Genomic DNA, 18,083 nt, shown 5'->3' on the forward strand with positions numbered 1-18,083 from the left:
AGCCCCTCCTCAGCGTGCCTAGCAAGGCGATGTTGAATAATCCTTGCCAGGACCTTACCCGGCACACTGAGGAGTGAGATGCCCCTGTAGTTGTTACAGTCTGTGCGGTCCCCCTTCTTAAAGAGGGGGACCACCAGGGCATCCTTCCAGTCCTGCGGAACCCGTCCAGTGGTCCAGACTGTTGTTATGATGTCATATAGGGCAGTCTGTGCACAAACGCCACCCTCCCTCAGCATTTCGCTTGGGAGATCATCTCTGCCCGGTGCCTTCCCTGGTCTCAGACTCCGGATCGCCCTCAGTACTTCCTCAACAGCTGGAACCTCAGCCAGCCACTCACAGGGGGTGACCTCTTCCAATATTTGAGGCACCGCAGCCTCAGCAGGGTTATCCCCACTTTGTGCCATGATGTTTTCCTGGCTGAGAGAATTTCCCTCCCCCAGGACCTCACAGAAATGCTCAGCAAATCTGCAAACCTGTTCCTGGGGGTCGGAGATTGGATCACCGTTTTTTCCTCTAATGATGGTAATAGGTGTGGCGCTGCAGGTTACTTTTTTGATGGAGTTAAATAGTGATTTGTGATCACGGGCCACTGAGGCAGACTCCATCTCCTCAGCAACCCGCGACCACCACCCATCCTTACAACGCCTTACGGCTCTCCGAACTTCCGAGCGAAGGCTGCGGTAAACCTCCTCATTCTCTGACGTGGGATGCTGTAGGCGATGAGAGTGGGCCTGTCGCTTTTTCTCAATTAACCTGAACACCTCCTCTGTCAGCCAGGGTTTCTGGGGAGGTCTGGACCGCGTACCCAAAGCAGCCATTGCAGCTGCATGAGTCACAGTCCTAAACCTCGCCCATTTACCCTCGACATCAGGTGGAGTGGGGGACGATGCCAACCCCAGCTGCAAGCGATGATGAAATTCTCGCTTGCAACTTTCATCAGCTAACTGAGACCAGGCCACTTTTGGTTGGAATGGGATCCTGGGTGTACACCCACCACCGGAGTGGAAGAAAGGCAGGCGCATCTTACAGATGACTAGTCGATGGTCAGAGGACAGATCAGCTCCACGGTAGGTCCTGGTGTCAAGGACATGGGTTCGCATCCGCTGGTCCGTCACTATGTAGTCCAGCAGATGTTCTTGCTTGGACCCGGCATGTATCCATGATGTTGTGTGGATGCGCCGATGCCGGAAGAGCGTGTTGGTAATTACAAGCCCATGGGCTGCACAAAAATCTAGCAGCCTCCTACCGTTATTATTGAGCTGATCTGGCCCATGCCTTCCAATCACTCCAGACCAGGTGTCAGCATCATGACCAACTCGGGCATTGAAGTCACCCAACAAGATGACTCTGTCCCGAGTGGCCACTTTAGCCAGCACCTGTGACAGGAGGTCATAGAAAGCGTCTGACTCATCGGCTTTGCTTGCATCCCTCCACGGATGTTCGTCTTCGGTGGGGGCATAAGTAACCACGACCACCACTCCTCGCCTCTGGTTGATGGGAAGGCGAGCCCAAAGTATCCTGGGGCTTACAGCTTCCCACACCTCACCGCCACGCTCCCACGCCCCCTTCATTCTTTTGTTCAGAAGAAGAGCCACACCCTGTTGTTTGGCAGTCTCCTGCCCCGAGTAGAGGACTGTCCACCCCTCATGGTGGCAGGAGCCAGAACCGGTCCACCGGACCTCCTGAATGCCACAGAGATCCAGGCGGTACCGGTCCAGCTCCCGACAGAGGAGTGGCAGCCTCTCCTCCGCAGTGAGCGTTCGAACATTCCACGTGGCCATCCGCAATGGTTTTTTGTTGTTTCTGGAGGAGCCCCGAGGGTGAAAATTCAATCTCCTGGCTCCGCCAAATGGGGTTTGGCCAGGAGACGTCATAAAAGCCTGACCCCCCGGGGCCTCCGGCACAAGCTTATTTGTTACAGGTTTATGTTTAATTCGTGGTTTAGTGGTAATGAATTGAAGGTGGAGGGGTTACCAGCCCCTCACACCCGTCCAGAGCCCCCGTTTAGCCACTGTGGTGGTCACAGACGCCATGAGGGGAGAGGCCAATGGGCATTGGCCCTCCCCCCACAGCACTGCCCACGACAGTGTTGCCCGTCCGGCACCGCGAGGAGGTAGGAGGTTGTTTTGCCGGACATACACACAAACACATACACACACATACATACACACATGCATACAGACACACAGACATACACATAAACACATACACACATACACATGACCCGGCCTCGCCCGGGACTTGGATCCACCACGCCCGGCCGCCTTTGTCTCCCCAGTGCCGATGTTAATACGCCACACCAGTTACTCGTTTGAGGCTGAGTCGACCTAGGGGAGGTTCAAATAATCTTGACCGGGGGTGGCCATGAGCAGGAATCGAACTCGGTTCGCCGGGTTGGTAGCGCAGCGTAGCGTTAACCACTACACCCACCGCTCCTCACACACGACACACGCACAGATACACACACAGACACACACACACAGACACACACACGCAGACACACACAGACAGACACAGACAGACACACAGACACACAGACAGCACGCTAAGCACTACACTACCGCTCCCCACACACCACACACGCACACACACAGACACACACACAGACACACACACAGACACACACACACAGACACACACACACAGACACAGGCAGCACGCTAAGCACTACACTACCGTTCCCCCTACACAACACACGCGCGCGCGTCCATAGGTACACATACACGCGCTTGCTGCAGACACACACGACTTTCAGGGTGCATACGGCAGTAAACGACTGAAATAATAAAGTGGCAATGCTGTGTAAGGAACGCCTTAGACCCGCATTATACATTTGTGTAATGCGAGCGTAAACACACAAACACACACAAACACATACACAATACACACACACATACATGCAGACACACAGACAGACACATAACACACATACATACACACACATACAAACACAGAAACACATACACACACATACATAGACACACACATACATACACACAAACACATCCACAGACGTACATACACACATACATACAGGCACGCAGACATACACATAAACACATACAAAAAAACCCACATACATACACACACACATACATACACACAAACACATGCACACACATACATACACACATGCATACAGACACACAGACATACACATAAACACATACACATGACCCGGCTTCGCCCGGGACTTGGATCCACCACGGCGGCAAAACCGACATACATACACACACAGACATACACAAAAACACATACACACACATACATACACACATGCATACAGACACACAGACATACACATAAACACATACACATGGCCCGGCTTCGCCCGGGACTTGGATCTACCACGCCCGGCCGCCTTTGTCTCCCAAGTGCCGATGTTAATACGCCACACCAGTTACTCGTTTGAGGCTGAGTGGACCTAGGGGAGGTTCAAATAATCGTCACCGGTGGTGGCCGTGAGCGGGAATGGAACTGGGTTCGCCGGGTTGGTAGCGCAGCGTAGCGTTAAGCACTACACCCACCGCTCCTCACACACCACACACGCACAGACACACACACAGACACACGCAGACACACACAGACAGACACAGACAGACACACACACACACAGACACACAGACAGCACGCTAAGCACTACACTACCGCTCCCCACACACCACACACGCACACACACAGACACACACACAGACACATGCAGACAGACACAGACAGACACACACACACACAGACACAGACAGCACGCTAAGCACTACACTACCGTTCCCCCTACACAACACACGCGCGCGCGTCCATAGGTACACATACACGCGCTTGCTGCAGACACACACGACTTTCAGGGTGCGTAAGGCAGTAAACGACTGAAATAATAAAGCGGCAATGCTGTGCGAGGAACGCCTTAGACCAGCAACACATTTGTGTAATGCGAGCGTAAACACACAAACACATACAAACACATACACACACATACATACACACACATACACACAAACACATACACACAGACATACACATACACACAAACACACACATACATGCACACAAACACATACACAATACACACACACATACATGCAGACACAGACAGACACATAACACACATACATACACACACATACACACACATACATAGACACACACATACATACACACACACATACATACACACAAACACATGCACACACGTACATACACACATACATAGAGACACGCAGACATACACATAAAGACATTAAAAAAACCCACATACATACACACACATACACACAAACACATACATACACATACATACACACATACATAGAGACACACAGACATACACATAAACACAAACACACATACACATGACCCGGCTTCGCCTGGGACTTGGATCCACGATGCCCCGCCGCCTTTGTCTCCCCAGTGACGATGTTCACACACGACAGCAGTTACGCTTTTGAGGCTGAGTGGACCTAGGGGAGGGCCAGGTCCGTTTCAAATAATCGTCAGCGGTGGTGGGCGTGAGTTGGAATCGAACTGGGGTCGCTCAAGCAGCTTAATGACTGTTTGTACAAAGAACATATAAAGAATCGATTATAATAACCAGGCAAGAGTCCACATTATAGACTGCCAGTACACGCACTCAGCTTCATAAGCAGGCTAGAGTGTACATGATAGAGTGGCAGTACGCTCACCGAGCTTAATAAGCAGGCTACAGTGTACATGATAGACTGGCAGTACGCTCACCCAGCTTAATGAGTATTTGTACAGTGAACATTAAAGTAATCGATTGTTGGCGCGTTGGGTTTAAAAGTAATATTAATAGCACACATTGTGGTGGAGGTGTAGTGAAGAGTAGGAAAAACTTTGATGAATTTACCTCAGAGTGGCGTGGTGGGTGTCGAGGCCTAGTAGCGTGCAAAGCCTGCGGCCTCGCCTAAAATTGTCGGCTTGGAAGAGGCAGGGTACGGGTGGCGTTCCTTCCCCCCCCCCCCTAGCGCTCCAACAATACTGTGTAATGGCTATTATTTAATTAAATACGGAGCTTATGAAAGTGGCGAAGGCGTGGCTAGCCGTTGGCAGGGGCAACCGCCGTCCAATGAAACTGCAGCCCTTGGCGAAGGCGTGGCTAGCCGTTGCCAGGTCCAATGAAAGCGGCGAAGGCGTGGCTAGCCGTTGCCAGGGGCAACCGCCGTCCAATGAAAGTGCGTATGGGCCAAAGTCCACACACACACACAGACAGACAGACATGAACGATTTTATATATATAGATAGCAGTACCCTGGCACAATTGCACTTTAGAAGAGCAGCGATATTCATGTAAACAACTGAAATGTTATTTTTACATGTAGTAGGCTTTCGCGACCAATATCATCCATAATACAGGTTTTTTGGGTTAGATCGCGTAAATATATAAATGTAAGGAAGGAAACAGGAGGATTTCTCCACAAACCTGGCTGTCGCCTGATGAAGCTAGTTGTAATTACTGGTGAAACGTCGTACTCAGATTGTAAATGTTGTGGCTTTGCTCTCCAACACATTGTAGTTTCTGTACTAGTAACGAATTGGCATGTTCTGTTTACGTTACAAACCTTACTAAATTGGTTGTGTCGGGTGGTGGCGGGTTTAACGACACATTTACATATTTACGCGTTCTAACCCAAACTGTATTATTATTACAACTGAAATGTATTGAAGAATTAACCCGCGATATGGTGGCAACTATGAATTGTGGCAACGTTTACAAATGAGTGAAGATGTGAGCACGTTGGAGATTATGACAGAAGTGGTAGGGCAGCAGGTGATTCAACTGTATGCAACATCGCTCGTGTCGGGTGGTTGCTTTTGAATGACCCATGACGTTGGAAACCCCTCGGGACTATTGAGAAAGAGAGGACAATAATATGCTCACACTGGGCAGGTGCAATGATGGAATTGTTGCAATAGCGTGGATTTGACGTTCTGGATCACCCAACCTGAAGCTCAGACGCAGCCCCCTGGAGCTTGCATCTATTTGTGCCTAAAAGCAGCGCTAAGTGGGAGGCAGTGAGAGAGCGATGATATGCTGTGGGCACAATCATGAAACTAAAATACGTTACGTGCTACTGCCGTTAAAAAACCCGTGCTCTGCCAGGAGTATTGCGAATTATTAGAGGGTGAATATGTGGATAATGGAGGCTGGATACTAGACGAGAGACGGGCATATGAAGGTCAGCTTTTTTGGGTCAGCATTTTTCTTTGCCTTTGAGGTACAGCGTAATTTTTGGGTTGAGTGGTGGGCACCGTTTGATTAGCAAAGTTGAAGGAACATACCGAACACGAGAGGTTTGATTACCTTTTATCTTTCTTCGCCACGTGTTTATGCAGTATGCTAAACAGAATGTTTGATTTAAGCATCAGTATGCATCCAGGTGATTCTCCCACTGAACAATATGTCTGACATTGGCGTAACATCGTGTGATTGAATGAAATAAATTAGAAAATATTAGAATAAAAAAATATATGCACATTTAAGGTACCGTTCAGTTTTTTTATACATGTATTTTGTGTTTGATAGATTTTATATAGCGCGTGTATAAGTTGACTGCATATTTTAAGTATTATATACTGCGTAATTATACACAAAGATATTTCTGCAATGTATATGCAGTGGCGCACCTATCGATATTCACCTCCGATTAGCACAGATGACTACGTACGGTGCGAAAGAAGTTCAACATAAATACATCCATCGAGTGTGCAGGCGGTACAACTGCATCACGGCGCACGGGCAGGAGGGTGGCCCAGACGCCGGGCCACAAACAAGTGGAAATTGCAAGGGCCAGTGCCGGACAGAGGGCCTCATTCATTTCATTCCTTGCACCACTCATGTCGAAAATGCTACGCCACCATGTATGTTGAATACTCGATGCGTGTGTGTGCACGGATGCATTTCATGTTGTTTGTCGTGTACATGCCGTGGTTCCAGTACTTGCCAATTCAGATGAGTGGCTTTTCTCTTCTGACGGCCACAATGAATGTCCGAGTTGAGGGTACTCGCTTTAACGCGGCGCAAGTCATCATCTGATCACACTCGCGCAAGTGCTACGCGGGCACAGCTATTGCTGCTGGATGCAGAAACATTGCTGTGGGCAATCGTCCACTAGAACTTGAATCCCGTGTGTTATGCTCGATATATTAGTTGACAATACCAAGAACATAATGTACTATATAATTAATGTTTTTTTAGTTGTATTCCTTAATTGCTTTGCGACATTGCAGTACCTTTCCCAAATGAGAAATGCAAATCCTATCACGGGCAACACATTTGTTTTTTGAGAAGGAACAAAAACCACATATCGCCCCTTTGGGATAGAGTCGGCTGTTGGTACGTGCGGAACAGCAAATTGTGTTCGAATGCATGCGAAGCATTTGGAGCATGGCTTTACCGAAGACATATAGGCGTGTTTATTGTGCACCAGCTAACCACGCAGTGGGGGGGGGGGGGACGACGACGACGACTCGTCAATAGTTTTCCCAGAAAGTGCATGAGCGTAAAGCTCCGTGGCCATGACGCCACCACAATCAAGAGAAGCCGCTTCATTAACCCCCATTTGGTGCCAAATTAAAATGAGACCCCCCCCCCCCCCTTACAGCTAAGTGCCCGAGTGGCTTCTGCGGTAATGCATCACTGGTTTATAGACCTCGGAGAAGGCTTAATAACGACAACAACAACATCTTCTTGGTTCTTTCGGTGAAGTCACGTAGAAGGAAAGTAATAAAATAATAAAAATAAAACATAAAATCCAATAATTACTTCCCTTCTACGTGACTTTACCGAAAGAACCAAGAAGATGAATCCCTGCAGTCACGAAAGCTTTAAATCGAAACAACATCATTCTTTGGTGCCTTCGGTAAAGTCACGTATAAAGATAAAATAATAAATTAAATAATAGCATACGACGTTTCGATTGCAACACAAGCAATCATCATCAGGTATAAATGAAATAAATGAAATAGCAACAAAAAATCTAACCAGAAAACTATAGACAGACATGTGAGCAGACAGATATCACCAAGATACATAGAGAGAGAGTTACACAGGTACAGAAAGCTCAAAAATTACAACAACAACATCAATGTGAATGGACACATCCTCATTGCTTTTGAGGAGGAGGGGGTGGCAGGGGAACCCAAATAAAAAAAAATCTAAATTCTCTGGGCTCACACGAGTGATTGTAAACAAATTGTTTGGCGAACACTTCTTCCGGGACCAAGCAACAGCGTCTGGGGGTGGCGTGTGTGTGTGGGGAGGGGGGTGTCGATGCACCCGCAACGAAGTCCGTCCTTCGCTGGGACGCCGTGGCAATCGAAGCGAGAATCGCACTGGCGACAGAGGCCGCCTCCACTCGCGCCCGACTGAGTTTTGCGCGTGCACCTCGCGTGCTCGGGAGTTGATGGCAGGTCTCGTTGCGCGTGGAGGGGAAACACATTCCTCCTGCGGAGGGAGCTGGTAGGAACGTTGGGTTACTCGGTCAATGGCCAGAGTCAACGGCGGCGTGGTGTATTCCGCAAATATGCCCGACTGTAAGGGCGGGCACAAGCCGGCGTGAGTAGGTTAAACGTTGAGTTTTATAAGGGCACCACGGGGTGACCAGCCCCTCCCCACCCAGCCCCACCCCTCCCAGCCCCCACCCAGCCCCACCCTCCCCTCCCCTAACCCCACCCTCTCCTCCCCACCCAGCCCCTCCCCTCCCAGCCCCTCCCCACCCAGCCCCTCCCTGCACGACGGACACAATAATCCCCTGTGGGCTGGTGGAACCAAGAGGTTTCTACCAGTATAACGATGGTTCTAAACTGTGGCCTCAAGATGGACAACTACAGACACCTCCCCCCCCCGTCGCGAACGATGCACAGCGCATTATTTTTGCGCCGCTCCCTATCCTCGGTTGTCTCGGGGAATGTCCATAAATGACGTCACGCATCTAGGGGGGGGGGGTGAGAAATGTGACGTCACATCAAAATGCGCAACTTTAAACAAATATAGACAACACGTTCTACTTAATTAAATAGACTTTTTAATAAATGTTTTCTCCTACAACATCAGAGTGCGGCGCCACATTAAATACGCACTACAATGACAATAGTTTAAAGCGATTTGAAGCATGTTTAATTTGTTTGGGAGGGGGGGGGGGCAGAGCTTTGTGACGTCATATTTGAGGGGGGGGGTCTGACTTTTTGTGACGCCGTGTGACGATAGGGGGGGGGGGAGGTCAAGAATCGTCCAAAGTCTCGTGACGTCATTTATGGACGGCCCCTAAGCGCGACGTCCATCGTTCAAAACGCAGCCCACGGCGCGTACAGACACCTCGCGAGGCGGGCAACTCGGTGGGAGGGCACAGAGGGACGTGGGCCACGGAGCAAAGTACGCGGGTTCCGCTAACCTGACCGATTGAGCCGTACGAGGAGTCGTATCGCCACCATCACTCCACACAAGAAATAAGTAATATTTAAAAAAACCAAAAAAAACCGCCTTAATTAAATGTACCGTACTAGCAGAAGAACTCCACGACTCCAAGAAGTGGCCCCGAAGCTTGCCACAACGTAAGGAACCGTGGTGATTTACAGCCAACGTGAGCTGAGCGTGGGCAATTAGAGCCAAGCCGAAACATAACATATAGAAAATAATGTTACATTTTTTTGTTTACATTTTTAATGATAGAATATAGTATTGTCATCAGTATCACATAAGCATACCAAGTTTGCAGTCGACACCACATTGGGAAGTGGGTAAAAATAGATTTGCAAGATTTGAGGATACAACAACAGACAGTGAGTTAATTAAAAGCGTGTAAAAAAAAATCACTTTTAGTATATACATATACATTTCAGCCCCCCCCCCAATAAATATATCTCAAGCCCCCCCAACGAGAATATTTTCGCCAACAGCCTCTGATGGCTACCACCAGCGGTACGCACATTTGTTTATTTTCTGACGTCGAAAAGTGTCACTTGTGCTGCGTGACCTGGAGCTGTGCACGCAAATGCCACTTAGTGTAGTCTGTGAGTCCATAATCTTTGGTTCGTTCGGTAAAGTCACGTCGGTATAAAATAAATTAAATTTCAAAACGACGAAGCGTCGTTTCGATTGCAATCAAAACGTCGTGATTTTGTTATTTTATACCTACGTGACTTTACCGAAAGAACCAAAGAGTATGGATCTCTGCAATCACGAAAACTTGAAATCTATCTGAGTTCAATTGAAGGCAGGGCCTGGAAATAAGAAGTCAGTCGATCACGCAGAGTGTGCAGGGTATGATATTTACGCAGAGGACACACCGCTGTTTGCCTGAGACTCAGTTCTTGGTTTGCTATTGCACCAGAAATGCCTAACGTAAGTCACAAGAAAGTACGCTGGGATCTTTTCCCCTTGCATAGTCAAAAGTTTATACTCTTTTCGGTAAGGTGTACTTTACACTTTGCATAAGCTACACGCCTATTCAGTGGTGGCAAGGCCATAGCCATGGAGTCAACATTGGGGGGGACCAAATCTTCCATTTGAAAACTCATTTCCTGCCTAAAATATTTAAAAAATCACTAACACATGGGATGGACTTTTAATTTATTTTTTACAATAATGTCTAATAGTGTTTTACTTTATTTTAGCATTTCTTGTTTCATTGTATGTAATGGCAGAGATTAGGGATTACTAAAGTACAACCATAACCACAATCATATAAACAGAAATGTATGCATTGATTTATATGAAGACAAGTCCAGATATTGTGGCCAAGGTTTAGCAAATTGTTGTTTTTATTTACATAGCATAGCAATTATTTTTTATAGCAATATATTGGGGGGGGGGGACATTTTGAGCATATATATTATAATTACGGCATTGAGTAGTGGTAATGCAGTATAGGTTCATTGGGTTGGAGTGGTGTGGCAAAGGTTAGCAACACTGCCATTCGAACCCAGTGGCCTGAATTCCATTCTTTGCCAGGGGTTGGATTTTAACCGGCTCTATTCTGGGGTCCACTTCACCAGCCTGCACCGAGCAGTGTCGCGACTCATGGTCGAACAAGCCTTGTGACCGACATGGCACCAGCAGTGGATTGAATAAGGGCTGTCAAGTGTTATTTACGATTAACCATTGGTCAATGCATTCACTGAAATTGTTTCTCAACGTTCTAATAATGTTCCTGCAGAACAATTGTACGAACTTTCAGTTCGAGGATGCATATTTCGTATACTTATTGACACAATGTAACTTATGTGAATGGCGGCTACTCGTATATCAAAGAGTTGTACTCAATAAATTAATCATAGGTGGTATATTGATGCATTAAGTAATCGAGTGAAAGGTTATGAGGTCATGACACCAAAGTAAAATCTATTCACTTGGTTGCTGCATTTCAAAATCTGTCGTTGAGACACCGAGCAGTGAATCATTATTATTGAGGCGTGCTCTTGAAAAGATCCTCTATGAAAACAAAATATGGAATTCGTGTAATTACTCCCTGATGTTACGTCACCCCTTGCCACGCACATCAATCGGCCATCCTTTGTTTCTTATTTAGATGCACGGTATTTATAATTTAGCGTGCTACGTACGATGTCACTTACAAGCGCACGCACGTGAATACTTTGCATTGCCATCAACCCTTGGGGTCCGTAGTGCAAATTACATGAAACAACATAACTTATTAATTACCTCTTAATCAAATCAGATTAAATGTTAAATAGTTATAATTATCTTTGCAATCGCGTGACATGGTTATGCAAATTCAAAGGATTTCAGAAAACGGTCATTGCTCTGTGATTTTTTTTTATCTCAACAAAAAACACTCAATAGATCTCGTATGAGCCCTTGATGTAGACATCTGTGAAATACTGAAGATTTGTTGAAAAAGAGCTTCATAGCTCATCGACTTTCCCCAGGATAAATACGGATTCTGATTCTCATTCTGATGTGACACTGAAGCTCACAGTCGACACTGGAGGGTGATATATTATCTCAGGATAGTAATTCAGCAAGTCACTTTAAATAGCTCACAAGAATAGGCCATTGTGTACAAGTGAAATCGTTCACATTTAAAATGTGGAATTGCTCGTAATAAAAAAAATATTAAATAAATAACATTAACTACCTCTGCATACGCATGGATGCTCCTTTTTGAATGCATCTCAAATCTCAAATACAAGCTCTAAGCTTATGATACATTCATATAATACACTGCAACCTTCATGCAACAGTAATTAAATTTGGAGCATACGTTTATTGAATGACAGGCAAAAATAATATTATAAATTTAAGACATAGTCAAATATTATATCATACTATGTAAGAAAAAAAAAGTATTCTGGCTGAGTTCCTGGTTGGATTCCTGTCTGCCTGGCTGGTGCGCGCCAAAGTGCACCATCTGCGTAATTAAATCACCCACACACCCCCAGCGTTGAGCGGGGTTCCTGCGTTGTGCTCACGTCTCTCCCGCACCCACCCTCCACCCTACGCAAATGCAAAGGAGGGAGATAGAGGGAGGTGAGGGAGCGAGATTGGGGGAGGTAGAGGAGGCAGGAAGAGACGAAGAGGAACGGAGAGGAGAAGAGTGGAGAGAGAGTGAAAGGGTGTGAAACGGAGAGGAAAGAGAGAGAGCAACATGGATAAGTATAACCCGTAAAAACAAAGTTTTTCACTATAAATCCTTTGTATGCGTAGCGGCTAGAGTCCTCTCGTCCTCTGGCTTGAGATGGCTGCCACATATGGGTCAGACGATTGCATTGTACCATTAAGCAATTGGTAATTAAATATAATATTTTTGTCCTAAAAAGTGTAAAATTTTGGAATTTTTTTCACGAACATTAATTGTCACGCACAACGAGTCTGTGTGGAAAATGTCAGCTCGATTGGATCACGGGAAGTGGGTTAAAAAACGACCGAAAGATTTGCACGGTCCTAAGCAAGCAAGCAAGCGAACTTAATATAAAGGATTTAAAAAAGGAGAGCGAGGGGAAGCAACAACCAGTGAGAGGGAGGATTAGGGAAAGGCAATAGAGATTGAGACGGGAAAGGGATAGTTTGGAATAAGGACATCGAGGGTGAGAGGTGAGAGAGAGAGAAACGGAGAGAAATAGTTGGGAGGGAAGTTGGTGAGATTGCAGGGGAAGGAGGAGAGGAATATAGAGGGAGAGCTGGAAGAGGGGACAGAAATCGACATAGAAACAGAGACAAAGCGCGAAATCTAGATACATGGGATATATAGCACAGAGGAGGCAATAGAAATGTGGAGAGACAGGGCTCTATATAAGATGACATATTTTGCTGTCTGGCTGGGATTGGACGGATGGTCAGATCCAAAGGACATGCGGTTTGCGAGTTGTATACATGGACAAACAAATCGAAAGGATCTCACTCATATCACCAGAGTGGTATGGGACCAACGCGTTGAATGCAGTACTGCAAGCACGCAACACATTGCCAGGACTCTCGTATTTCTTCTCCGAAAGGAACGACAGGATAAATTTTGATTTAAAGCTTTCGTGACTGCAGGGATTCATCTTCTTGGTTTTTTCGGTAAAGTCACGTAGAAGGAAAATAATAAAATAATAAAAACATAAAATAATAAAATAATTCTCACGACGTTTCGGCCACAACGCAAGCAGCCGTCTTCAGGTGGAGAACAGGTCTGTCAAGTAGACAGACTCTGTCAGACTCTGTTCTCCACCTGAAGACGGCTGCTTGCGTTGTGGCCGAAACGTCGTGAGAATTATTTTATTATGTTTTATTTTTATTATTTTATTATTTTCCTTCTACGTGACTTTACCGAAAGAACCAAGAAAATGACAGGATACTCATGTCAGGTGATTTGGCCAGTGGGTGTCCTTCACTGGATACTCATTCCAGGCTGTGCCATCTTGGGTGAGGTTCTCATTGGAGGTCTTGACAAGGTTAACTGGAGACATGGACTATTTAGTTTGGAAACTCTAAATGTGTTCATGTTTCACTGCTGCACAGAAACTCCCTCAGGCCTCAACCTCTTACCTACATTATAGCAAGTAACAATGTTCTGCTGCTCTCAATGAAAGTTGTACACAAACTAAATATGCATCGCTGTGGAGCATTACGGGTAAAAGTAAATGCAAGAAGAACTCTGTTTTGTGTCTCTAAATATAAATAAAACGTAAAAAATGTTGGATAATATTGGTCTGGGACGTTAATCTAAGTTCGCCTTTAACTTGTACCCTCCCAGTGGTTATGCTCTGTTACTTCTGTATTGTGATTGGGGTTTCTTACATAATAATGTATTTCAATTAAGATTTCATGGCAGTGTGTAGAGTGTGACAGTGAAGTAGGAAACAGCAGAAGTTCTGTGTTGGTCACGTGCCACCCTGCACTTGTGAGCGCCTCCTCTTTCTGCATTTGTCAGCGCTGTGAGTTGTCGATGACACAGATGTCATGGGCACAACTTAATGCTTCCATCTACTGGCAGAGAAAATCCAATGCAGGAAAAAATGTTTTTTTAAGTACAATTTTCGATTTTTACACTAATTGTATGCTCTATGTAATACTAATTGTAAACACTCTGTCATTCCATGGCTGAATGAAGGCTCTTTTCACTCGAGGCTTATGAACAATTTCATGGATACGCCACTTAGCAAAGGTCAGTTTTATAAAATTATATCACAGAATAGGAAACACATTTTTCACCACCACTTTTCAGACGTGGTAGAGATGATCAAGTATATTGTCAATTCCACCCCCTTCATTAATCACCAAGATAAGAATGATTATTCTGATTGTTTCAACGACAAATGCTTAGATATGAACAAACACAATAGGCACTATTATAAAATCTCACCCCATGGGTATCATTACGTATGCTTGTTTGCATCAAAGGATTGAATGTGATGCTTTAGTTTAGCCAGCCGTGACTTATCCATACGAAATGAGAATATAAAGACAAGATAAAGAGAGACGAATGCATTTGAAAATGTAAATGAATGTGGATTTGCTTGGCTAGGTAAGCATGGCCTGTTAAGTCGCCTGCATTTGGTTTAGCTGGGCTCTGGAAGCAGAGGGAATAAATAATACAATGATAGATTGCAATGTGCAAAAATAAATTGACCGCTCCACCTTGCAGAGCAATCCACCATTCCTTGGGACATGTGGACCGGGGGTGTGAAGATGGTTTCACGGTAGAATTGTCCCTGCTGGCAGAATTCAGCAAACTTGAAGAAGAAAAAAATCCACTTTCATTAGAAAGGTTGTTAATCACTCGTTTATCGTCCTGCTCCTTCCCCTCCTCTTCCTCGTACAGCCTGCGTAATTAAATCATAATAATTGAATGATTGATCTTTTTTCTCTCCCGCTGTCATTTCTCGGTGCATTTTTCATTGAATAAGATGACACTGCGACCTGTTTCGTTGTGGACATATGGCGCAGCACCAGTGTCTGTACCCTGACTTTATTTCTTGCTCTGGTTTCTCTCTCAACAGTATGCCATGATATGATTGCACTCTCATTTTTCCAACCATCTCATCAATTACTAAAGAATATATTTGTTCATCCAGAAAAAAAAAGTATTTTCCAGAGGATCCTGCATTGAGATTTTTCCGTTGAGCTGCATGTAAGAGGACACTAGAATATCTGGAAAAAAGCCAGCATACATATCTGTGGACAGAACCGGCCCTAGACCTTTGGGGGCCCTAAGCAAAATTTGGTTGGAGGCCCCTTTGATGCATCATTTTTTTCACCCACTAGCTAGCAGTGACTCTAGGGGGCCCTCTGCTGGCCACGGGGCCCTTTGCAATTGCAAGGGTCGCTTAGTGGCTGGGCCGGCTCTGTCTGTGGATCATGCACAAAGGTCCAATACAGATGGGCTCATGAACATGCCTGTACATTGATGTCACCTGGCCAGTTTACAGCTAAGTGGGAGTTTCACCAATCATGACGTGATCCACCAACCCTTGCATAGCACTATAATAGTCACGTGTTGTATTGTTTACTCGAGGTGTTACTCTGGCACCGCCTATCAATTCCAATACGAAACGATAGGAGAATACATACATTTAACTACATAATTTAATTGTAATTCGGGCAGCCGCTATAGATTCTAACGGTAAGCATTTAACAAGAATTAAGTCAGTAATAGAATTATGATTCTAGCAGCCGTTTCAAATACTGGATGATTGGATTCTGAAAAAAAACATCCAATCAGCCGATTAGGATATGACCCGATATCGATCTAAGCTCACGCAGATCCAACCTGGGTCAGTCGCTTAACTGATTGAAATTTTTACTGTGAAAACCAGGTAGATCTGCTTCTGAACTGCTGTGGAGTTACACCATTACTGTTGACGTTAAAAAAGACCCAGTGTGGTGGCCGAGTGGCTCAGAGATCAAGAGTAATGAGCCATCACAGCTACCTCTAAAAATATGGATTGTGATAGCACAGAGGGAAATGATCACCAATGGCTGCACAATAAAATTCCTTAGTTTTGTCTTCGATTTGGCCAAATTCCAGCTCTGACAATAAAAAAAATATCAGTTGGACTGTCATGCAACATACTGTAATTATAGAACGTATTGGCAAGTTGAACATCCCACTCCAAGAATGATAAAACGGCCACTTGAAGGATTTTTCACGTGCTATTTTCTTACACGTGGCTTTGCTGCTCTGTGATATTTTCGAATGGATTCTTCATCTCACTTCATAACCCTGAAGGTCAAGATAAACAATACAGCTTCAAGCAAGGCAAGCAAAACCAAGCACAGAAATACTCAAGACAAAATGTGTTCTCTTCATCAACTCGCATGGTAAAGTCAAATCAAATAACCCCGATGATCAACGCAGCTAAAGTATAATTATCAGTACCCAGAAACTCTGGATTCACCGGCCATCGCTTAAAATGGGACTGTGACAGTACAGGAAGTGCTAAGATTCACCGGATATGAGGACAAGATGGAGCTATGAGATCAGTTCATGTGCAGGAGTGAATAATATTGTGGCATTACAGGATGGCATGTGGAGGCCTTTATTCTATAAACTATTTACTATTTTTATTTTAGTCTATAAACGATTTCCTATTTTTAACTTCTTTCACATCGTACACAGTCACCAAGTTAATCAGAGGTGCGGTGGAAAAACAAAAAAACTAACACACAAAAATCAGTTTTAAAGAAATTAGTTTCCAATCTAGATTTCAAAGTGCATAGCTCCAGTGGAATCTGGAGAGCGATGAACTCCTGAAAGCGTTCAAAAGAACTGGCGATGAGACAAAGGCATCAGCACTATTAGAGGCTATAAATTCGGCCAGACAACAGCCATGGCGAGAAAAAGTTGAGGAGATTAACTTTGCACACTCCGGACGCAAAGCATGGAATCCTCTTTACCATCTTGGCGCCAGCATAAAACCTATAAAAAAGGCACCACACGTCACCGCCAACCAAATCACCTCTCACCTCCTCACTTGCACAAAAGCCGCAATCAACAAGCAACACAAACAATATGTGCGCTGAGATCTCACTGCGACCTTAAGGAGCCTACTAACAAGCTCCACGATCTCCCATCCATACGCAAGGGAAGAGATTGCTGATGCTTTTCTGGCCACCAAAGCCAAAAAAGCCGCGGGCAATGACAACATCTATCCAGAATTACTCAAGAACTTGGGACCTGTCGGCCAAGAATGGCTGGCAGCCTTGTTTACCAATGTCGATTTAAGTGGCACAATCCCCAGAGCCTGGAAGGGAGCAAAGGTCATCGCCCTGTTGAAACCTGGAAAGCCAGAAGATCAGGCCTCAAGTTACAGGCCTATCTCACTGCTTTTGACGGTGTACAAATTGATGAAAGGTGTGTGAAAAAACAAAAAGCAGAGGGGCTCTGTTACGCAAACTGGCCGGTACAACGTGGGGAGCCACCACCAAAACTCTTCGCACAACCCCCCTCGCGCTCGTGTACTCTATAGCGCGGAGTACTGCGTGCCAGTCTGGGAATCAACCGCCCACACAAAGAAATTGGACGTCCAGATCAACAGCGTCCTTCGAACAATAACGGGCACACTGAAATGCACTCCCACTGAGTGGCTACCGGTTCTGGCCAACATTATGCCAGCAAACCTCCGCC

Source organism: Lethenteron reissneri, chromosome 34, assembly GCF_015708825.2.
Source record: "Lethenteron reissneri isolate LAM-NWPU_2019-01 chromosome 34, ASM1570882v1, whole genome shotgun sequence".
Taxonomy (NCBI): Eukaryota; Metazoa; Chordata; class Hyperoartia; order Petromyzontiformes; family Petromyzontidae; genus Lethenteron; species Lethenteron reissneri.